The 9968-nt window shown below is 36.9% G+C and overlaps 1 pseudogene; it reads left to right on the top strand.

The window, feature by feature from the left end:
- The first annotated feature begins 6998 nt into the window (after window positions 1-6998).
- LOC135971028 (vesicle-associated membrane protein-associated protein B/C pseudogene) lies at window positions 6999-9054 on the top strand (annotated as a pseudogene).
- The last annotated feature ends 914 nt before the right edge of the window (window positions 9055-9968 follow it).

Genomic DNA, 9968 nt, shown 5'->3' on the forward strand with positions numbered 1-9968 from the left:
ACATTTCATAGCCTATATCTAGTAACATAGTCTTGTCTAATTGAAAACGGACATAGTTAGTTAAATCTTCCTCTGTTGCCAGAAGTAGTGAACAAACAGATATCAATGAGCATTAGAAACCTGTACAGTACTCAATATGTGCTTTTAATTATATTTACTCAGTAAAAGCACACTGAGTGCTTATATGTGCCAGGTAGGTATTGAGGACGCTGTAGTGATCAAAATAGACATTTAAAAAATCCTCAAAAAACTTAGTGTTCTGAAGTAGTTCTACATACACCAGACTTTCAACAAACAATGTCTCTCAGTCAATCCATTGGCTTGGTTCATGATCCAAGCAAAACGGCTTTGCGCTTGATCTGGGTGCAAAGATACTCCAATTTTACCTTGAACTACAAAGTTTCTGGGCTTTGTACATTCAAATCTAATTTCTGGCCTAAGCAAAGTAACAGAATTGCAGGTGTTTAGCAGCTGGGTGCCCAAGTGTGCACTGTTTCAGCTTGACTTTTTATTGCTTATTTATTGCTTATTATGCACAATATTGCTACTTTTATACAAGTGGGCAGGGTTCAGCAGGTGTTAAATTATTGATTCCTAGTCTAGGTACAAAGCAGTGGATTTGCTTTCCTAAAGTCTGCACAGCATTCATTCAGCCTCAGAAGAGGAAAGTATGTTGAGATCAAATTGAGAGGCATATGGCTTGACACAGGCTTAAGTATTACCCTCTCTGTCTGGTCCCATTGCAACACTGGATTGGTTAGTTACAGAGAAGAAAGTAATGTCCATGAAATCCAGGTTTTATAGCTGAGTTTTATTGTTGTTTATCTGTTTATTTTAGGTGAGAAGCAATGACACCAGGTTCTATACCACAAGCCCAAGAGAGTCTGGAAGCTATTTTTTTTTTTTTAAAGAGAATCTTCTCTATACGAAAACATGGAGTTGAATGGGGAAATGGAGATTACAAGTATTTGATAGATTTAAGTGGGTCTAAATATGCTACAATGGAAATCAAGACAAACCAAATAAAACTCAGGGAAAACTCAAATAATGATCATTGAAAACAAACAATGATAGCATGATAAATAGCCATAGGTTTGAAAGGGTGTGTCAGTGGGAGGGAGAAATTAAAGAAAAAAAAATGTTGATGTATAGGTACAAACTTATAGGTAGATAGAGGAAATAAATAATAGTGTTCAAGAGCAGACTAGGGTGACTATAGTTAGCAATAATATATTGTATATTTCAAAGCAGCTAGATGAGAGGATTTGAAATGTTACTAACACATAGAAATGATATATAATCAAGTTGATGCATACCCCAAATACCCTAGCTTGATCGTTACACATTCTATGCGTGTAAAATACAGATACCCCACACATAGGTGAAATATTATGTGTCGATAAAAGAAACAGAAGAAAATAAAATAAAAGATAAAAAAGTAAAACATACCCTCAAGCAGAAAGGAAAGCAATATTTGGATAATATCCAAGTGGCTAGTAGAATGTATTCAAAAGCAGGCTATTTAAAAAGCCACTCCAGAGAGGGTCACAAATACGCTTAGCCCAATATGGATGTCGTATACAGAAAGAAATCTTTGCTTTTCAATGGGATCATTTGTCAGGAGACTGAATCCCTTAGGTGCACATGCTATTCAGTATTCAAGCCATTCCACAGAGTCAGTGACATGATCAGTGAAATGAAATCTTTCACCCTAACCGTGACATTTCTCTTAAAAATTACCAAACAAGTCATTTTGAATGATGAGACAACTTGAATAAATGTGCAATTGGATATTACAAATCTAGTCTATGGGCTCAATATCTAAAAACCATTATACTAATTGATCCCTTGCTCAAAACTATTTATCTCTTAGATAAAATTGCTCATGGGACATACTGATCATGCAAACCATTCTTCACTAAATGAAATCTCAAACCATTCTAGTGCTGCTAATTTGACCTCTGGTAGTGAGCACTCCAAGTTTGATTCAGTTATGTAAAGATAAGAACATCAACATTCCAGGATGATAAAGAAGTATTAGGAATGATTCTTCCTGTTATGGGGACCCTAAACCAAAACAAACACACAAAGCAAAAAATAATCAAAATAGACATGTTTTATTCAGCATAGGCTGCCATAGCAAAATACTACAGATGCAGTGGCTTAAGCAATAGAAATTTATTTCTCACAATTCTGGAAGCTAGAAAGTAGAAAATCAAGCTGCTGGCAAGGTAGGTTTTATTCTAAGGCCTCTTATTTTGGCAAACAACTCACTGTATGCTCCCATGTCTTCTTTACGCATATGCTGGTGGTTTGTGTGTATGTGGCTTGTGTTTATGTGTGGAGAAAACACACAAGCTTTCTGGTGTCTCTTCTTCCATGAGTACTAATTTCATTATGAGGGTCCCACCTTCATAACCCCATCCAACCATAATCAAAGGCTCAAACTCCAAATACCATCAGATTGGGTGTTGGAGTTTCAATATATGCATTTTAGGGGAACACAAACATTCAGTTCACAATGAGACTTGTATGAGGATAGGAGTATCACTATTCCAGGAAAATAAAAATGCATTAGAAATCATCCCTTTCCTTATGAATCCTGTAACTAACATAAGCTTATGAACAAACACATGAAATAAAAAGTCATCAAAATGAGATTTTATATGATGCTAAAATACCAGATTGCAAAACAAAAACATAGTCATTCAACCAGTGAATGAATGCATGTATAAATTATGAAAGTATATATGACATAATGTTTATTAATTTATAAATCTATAAGTAAAATACATGTATTTTTATGATAAACATGAAATATGATATAGAATATAGTAAATATATATATTTACTTTCATTTTATAGAAAACATGTGCTATATGACTTTGTGGAAGAAATAAGATATATATTGAATCTTACATCACAAAGAGTAGAATTAATGCTAGTTTAGAATCCAAATCAGTTTTATTACCGATAGGCATCACAAGTAGAGACATAAGAAAGCATACTATTTAGAAATAGAGATAAAAGATGTTCATAGGGATAAGTATGGATTATAATTATGTAGTACTTAAAGTGCTATACAAAACAGTTGTAAGTATAATTGTTTTTATTTGACGTTCTTTTTAATGGTAAATGCTACAAGATGTTTTTGCACTTGTAAAGCATTATGCACATGTGAACACATGGGATGTAAGCTCAACAAGCATTTATATTTGATGATTATATTTGATGATCATTATATTTGGTGACTCTTGCAATCCAAGCACACTGCTTGAATACAAATGGCTAGTTAATAGGTATAATTAATAATTTCATTAATGTATTTCTATCATTTTCTATCTGATATGACTAGTGCATGCTGTCTTAGTCTGATTAGGCTGCTATAATGAAATATCTTAGACTAGGCAGTTTATAAACAACAGAGATTTATTGCTCACAGTTCTAGGAACTGGGGTCATCCAAGATCAAGGCAACCACAGATTCAGTGTCTGGTAAGGACGGGCTCTCTCTCTTCTTCAAAGATGTGTCTTCTTGCTCTGTCCCCACATGTTGGAAGTGGCAAACATGCTCCCTCAAGCATCTTTTAAAAAGACACTAGTCCCATCCATGAGGGCAGAGCCCTCGTGACCTAATCAACTCCCCCCTCCCCACCTAAATGCCTTTTCTTAACTATCACCTTGGAGGTTAGGTTTCAATATATGAATCTGGGGATGTGGGGACACAAACATTCAGACCATAGCATCTTATTCTGTCTTAACCAAGATACAAAGATTCATCCTAAGTAATTATTTTTACATTAGTGCTTTCCACAAGGATTGGAAAATAATGACAATGATGATGATTATTGCATTTGCACTTTTTTTGAACAGGTGTTTTATACACTTTATGATAATCTGCCTCTTCTGATCTGAACTCCTCCAAAAATTCATATAATGAAGTATTAACCACTAGCACTTCAGAATGTGCCTGTATTTAGAGACAGGGTCTTTCAAGAAATAATTAAGTTAAAATGAAGTCATTCAGTTGGAAGTTAAACCAATACAACTGGTGCCTTTCTAAGAAGATATTACGACACAGACAGGTACAGAGGGAAGACCATGTGAAGGCACAGGAAAAAGCCAGCTACCTGGAAGCCATGGAGAGAGGCCCCAGAAGAAACCAACCTTGTGGACATGCTGACCTCAGACTTCCGGCCTCCAGAACTGCGAGTAAATACATTTCTGTTGTTTAACTCACCTAGCCTGTGATACACTGTATAGCAACCCTAATAAGCTGATACACTACCCAACACCATTTATGATGTAAAACAAAAACACAAACAAAACCCACATGACTCAGGATTGATTTACTTGCTGAAGGTTAAGTTTGGTTTTATTTACCATTATTTACACTTTATGGCAAACAATTTAAGAAAAGATAAGCTTATTTTTCTTTCTTGAATTTTTCGTTGAAGATCAGATGGGTTGTCTTCAGTCTAATTTCTTAGTTGGAAAGACTTTCTGAATCTTGTCTTGTTAAATTGAACTGTTTAAAGCAAGTGCATAATAAGAGGCAAGAATGTACTAGAACATTTAAGAGAATCACTCATGCAAATTCTGACATAATGTGTCATCCTCCCATACCTTAGAGAAGTTTCAAAGCAAAAATAAACTTGTGGCTTTTTATAAAGCAATGCATGCAAGAAAAGCCTCTACTAATTTAAATAAGTATTTATTTTGCTGTCAGCTATAAATAAATGTATTTCTTTTTTCCTATAAAATTGAAAAGTAGCACGATAATACAAAATGAATCAGCTTTTTTTGCCAGTAAAATAGGTTAAATATATCTTTTTAAAATCAAATGAACATATATTACTTCTTAGTTATGGTCACTTCCTTTCTTCAACTTTCAGCATCTCTAAGTTCTCTTCTCAGGAGAACTATAGAATAGGCTAAGATTGGAATGTCCCTTCCAAAACTCATGTTGAAACTCAATCCCCAATGTGGCAGTGTTTAGAAGTGGGGCCTTTAAAAGATGATTGAATCATGATGGCTCTCCCTTCATGGATGAATTTATTCATTTTTTGATTAATGGATTAATGGGTTAATAGGTTAACATGTTGTCATGGGAGTGGGTCTAGTGGCTTTATCAAAAGAGGAAGAGAAACCTGATCTAGTGTGTTAGAATGCTAGGCTCCCTTTCCCTGTGATAACTTGTGCCACCTTAGGACTCTTTGAAGAGTCTCCACCAGCAAAAAGGCTCTCACCCACTTGGCCCCTAGACCTTGGACTTCTCAGCTTACGGAGCTATAAGAAATAAATTTTGTTTGTTTATGAATTACCTCGTTTCAGGTATTCTCTTATAAACCACAGACATGGACGTTACCCTATTTAATAAGTTTGATAGAGTGGAAGGGAGCCAGATTGCCAGCCAAATTGTCTATACAGGTTCATAAATTTGCCTGTCACGGTTCCATAGATGCTCACTGAAGACATGAGAATCCTGGTTAGAGATAAAAGATTCTATGACTCACAACAAAAGCAGTGGAAAGAGTATCGGTACTGTTCAGCTGGGTCTCTGCATTTCACATCTCACATAGAGACACAGGAGGCCAGGCAGAGCCTCCATGTGCTGTGGGATGTGCCATAAGAGAAGAACTTAGGGAATCCACCAAACTTAGAGAATCCACTATTTCACACTAAGCAGTAAGCAAACCTATTATCTTTCTAGAGAAAAATTTGGTTTAACTCAGAACTATGTAATGCTTTCCTGCAATGCATTTCTTCAGATCTCAGAACTGCCAGCTACATAAACAATACTAAGTTGCTTAGGCAAAAGACAAATCAGTCTTGTGTTTTTGCACACTCATCAAGATTATAAGAAAGCAAGAGACCCAGAGAAAACTTCCTCTCACCAGTAGGTGTTTAGATGTCATTTTATTTATTTAAAGAGAGAGAGAGATATTAGATAATTTTGGTCCATGCATTATTTACATTTATTGTATACAAAAACAAAACTATAAGAAAGGAACAGTAATTATTGACCATTTTCAAAAAATGTTTCAAAAACATTAAGTGATTAGGTGAATTGCTCAAGCAGAGTGGTAGAACCATGGTTCTGAATGAATGCAGAGATTTTCTCAAACTCTGTTCCAGGGACAGAAGTGAATCAGTAAGAATTACCTTAAGTAAATCAGTAACAAATAATTTTCCTCAGCTCTCTTGTGAATTCAGTATAAGAGTATTAGATATACGGTAGTTGCACTTATTGAGATGTTAATTGCTTAAAAGATTGAGAACTATCTGTGTTTAATTCTCTATATTTTTCCTCTTCTAAGTCAAGAAATTAGTTAGTCCTTTATTACTTGTTTTTGTGATTTTATAGCCCATCTTCAAAACATGAGTTGTCTAAAGACAGTGCATCTTTTGGTCTGGGTGGGGAGGAAGCTTGAAATTAGGGGGAGTTGAGTAGCAGGGAAGGAGTAAAGGAAAGAGATATAGGCTTTGGGATGAGGGAGCAAGAGAAAATAGAGATGATGGATATTAGTGGCCTCACTAGGAAATGGCAGGATCTGTGACATACATGAGGTGAAGTTGTGGTGGAAGTTGTGGCTAGGGTGTGTGGCGTGTTTTTAGCTGAGCTGATATATTCAATCGTGGGAATGTAACTACTGAGCTTAGTAGCAGTTAAGTACTAAGTTCTAAAAGCCTCCTAAAATTTTCCTTCTGTTTAAGAACAATGTTAATTTTGCTCCAAAGAAAGTAGACTGGGATGATTAAGGCTGTCTACAGTCTAACCAAGTAAAATTCACGCTAAATCTAGCTTAGTTAAAATAAAATAATACAATTTTTCTTGACTGCTGGTGTGTCACCAAGTGATGTTGTGCAACATATAAAATGCCCCAAATGGCGCACCCCGTCGAAGACCCTCACCCGTGCCCCGACTGGTCCCCCCTTTTTTGTAAAACTTAAAGCAGGCGCGGCATTAACGCTTCCCGCCCCGGTGACCTCTCAGGGGTCTCCCCGCCAAAGGTGCTCCGCCGCTGAGGAACATGGCGAAGGTGGAGCAGGTCCTGAGCCTCGAGCCGCAGCACGAGCTCAAATTCCGAGGTCCCTTCACTGATGTTGTCACCACCAACCTGAAGCTTGGCAATCCGACAGACCGAAATGTGTGTTTTAAGGTGAAGACTACAGCGCCACGTAGGTACTGTGTGAGGCCCAACAGTGGAATCATTGATGCAGGGGCCTCAATTAATGTATCTGTGATGTTACAGCCTTTAGATTATGATCCCAATGAGAAAAGTAAACACAAGTTTATGGTTCAGTCTATGTTTGCTCCAACTGACACTTCAGATATGGAAGCAGTATGGAAGGAGGCAAAACCGGAAGACCTTATGGATTCAAAACTTAGATGTGTGTTTGAATTGCCAGCAGAGAATGATAAACCACATGATGTAGAAATAAATAAAATTATATCCACAACTGCATCAAAGACAGAAACACCAATAGTGTCTAAGTCTCTGAGTTCTTCTTTGGATGACACTGAAGTTAAGAAGGTTATGGAAGAATGTAAGAGGCTGCAAGGTGAATTTCAGAGGCTACGGGAGGAGAACAAGCAGTTCAAGGAAGAAGATGGACTGCGGATGAGGAAGACAGTGCAGAGCAACAGCCCCATTTCAGCGCTAGCCCCAACTGGGAAGGAAGAAGGCCTTAGCACCCGGCTTTTGGCTCTGGTGGTTTTGTTCTTTATTGTTGGTGTAATTATTGGGAAGATTGCCTTGTAGAGGTAGCATGCACAGGATGGTAAATTGGATTGATGGATCCACCATATCATGGGATTTAAATTTATCATAACCATGTGTAAAAAGAAATTAATGTATGATGACATCTCACAGGTCTTGCCTTTAAATTACCCCTCCCTGCACACACATACACAGATACACACACACAAATATAATGTAACAATCTTTTAGAAAGTTAAAAATGTATAGTAACTGATTGTGGGGGGAAGAATGATCTTTATTAATGACAAGGGAAACCATGAGTAATGTCACAATGGCATATTGTAAATGTCATTTTAAACATTGGTAGGCCTTGGTACATGATGCTGGATTACCTCTCTTAAAATGACACTCTTCCTCGCCTGTTGGTGCTGGCCCGTGGGGAGCTGGAGCCCAGCGTGGTGGGGAGTAAGGTCATCTCCACACAGTAGTCCCCACGTGGCCCACTCCCGGCCCAGGCTGCTTTCCATGTCTTCAGTTCTGTCCAAACCATCAGCTCCTTGGGACTGATGAACAGAGTCAGAAGCCCAAAGGAATTGCACTGTGGCAGCATCAGACGTACTCGTCATAAGTGAGAGGCGTGTGTTGACTGATTGACCCAGCGCTTTGTAAATAAATGGCAGTGCTTTGTTCTCTTAAAGGGACCAAGCTAAATTTTTATTGGTTCATGTAGTGAAGTTGAACTGTTATTCAGAGATGTTTAATGCATATTTAACTTATTTAATGTATTTCATCTCATGTTTTCTTATTGTCACAAGAGTACAGTTAATGCTGTGTGCTGCCAAACTCTGGTGGGTGAACTGGTATTGCTGCTGGAGGTCTGTGGGCTCCTCTGTCTCTGGAGAGTCTGGTCATGTGGAGGTGGGGTTTATTGGAATGTTGGAGAAGAGCTGTCAGGAAGTGTTTTTCTGGGTCAGTAAATAACAACTGTCATAGGGAGGGAAATTCTCTGTAGTGGCAGTCAACTCTAGGTTACCTTTTTTAATAAAGAGTAGTCAGTATTCTAGATTGTTCTTATACCACCTCTCAACCATTACTCATACTTCTAGCACCCAGGCCCAAGTCTGAGCCTAACCTCTCCTTGGGGACCTAGCTTGGAGTCAGGACGAATGGATCGGGGTGCAGAAGGTTAGAATCGAGGGCACCAGCAGTTGGGGGTGGGGAGCAGTGGGAGAGAGAGACTCTTCAGTTAATCCTTCTAGTACTAGTTGAGAGTTTGACTGTGAATTAATTTTATCCCATAAAAGACCAATCCAGTTCTGTTTGACTATGTAGCATCTTGAAAAGAAAAATTATAATAAAGCCCCAAAATTAAGAAAAATAAAATAAAATAAAATAAAATAAAAATAATAAAATGCCCCAAATAACTGACCAACCAAAAGTATTTGACTTAAACTGAATAAAACTTGAATGGAATTGAATGTGTTCAGTACCTGGAGTTTGAACTATTTCCTGAAGGGGTCATGCTATCATTATTTAGACACATTTAGTTTCCACTACTGGTATTTACCTAGTAGAAATGTACCTGCCTACTTCTTTGGGGAGCAAAGATAAATCATAGATGAGAGACCAGTAGAAACTGAAGGAAATATAAAGAACATCATATATAATTTTTCTTTCATTTTTAATATTAACAAAGATTTAAACATTACACAACCTCATAGAAAAACAATAATATGAAATAATGTCTTAAACCTAAGTTACAGCAATAAAACCCAGACATAAAAAAGGATATACTCTTTTACTCAATTTAATGGAAAACCAAAACAGATTGAAGGTATAGATCATGCTGGAAACCAGATTAATAGCAGCCCCCTTGAAGGAGCACTAGGGAGATACAAGAAGACCTTCTAGGATCTGGTTATGGCCCATTCTTAAACTCTGTGTGTTGAGTACGTGATTGTGTTCAGTTTGTGAAAATTCATCAAACTGTATATCTCTGCCATTTGCAGTTTGAGATTTGTATAGTTTACTTCATTTTCAAGTAAGAAAAAAAAAGAAATTTAAATTAGTTGCCTAAAATAAATTAAGTCATCTGAATCACAGTTGAATTTTCTTTATAGTGCATAATTCTGTTTTTGTATAGTATATTATAAACCTATATCTGTAAAATAATAGAAATAAATATGGCAAGGCTTTAGACTAAATGATGTTCTAATCAAATATACTTTCAAATAATTTTATAAATTCCCCCAAAGTCAGTCCT

This window comes from Macaca fascicularis, chromosome 5, assembly GCF_037993035.2.
Source record: "Macaca fascicularis isolate 582-1 chromosome 5, T2T-MFA8v1.1".
Taxonomy (NCBI): Eukaryota; Metazoa; Chordata; class Mammalia; order Primates; family Cercopithecidae; genus Macaca; species Macaca fascicularis.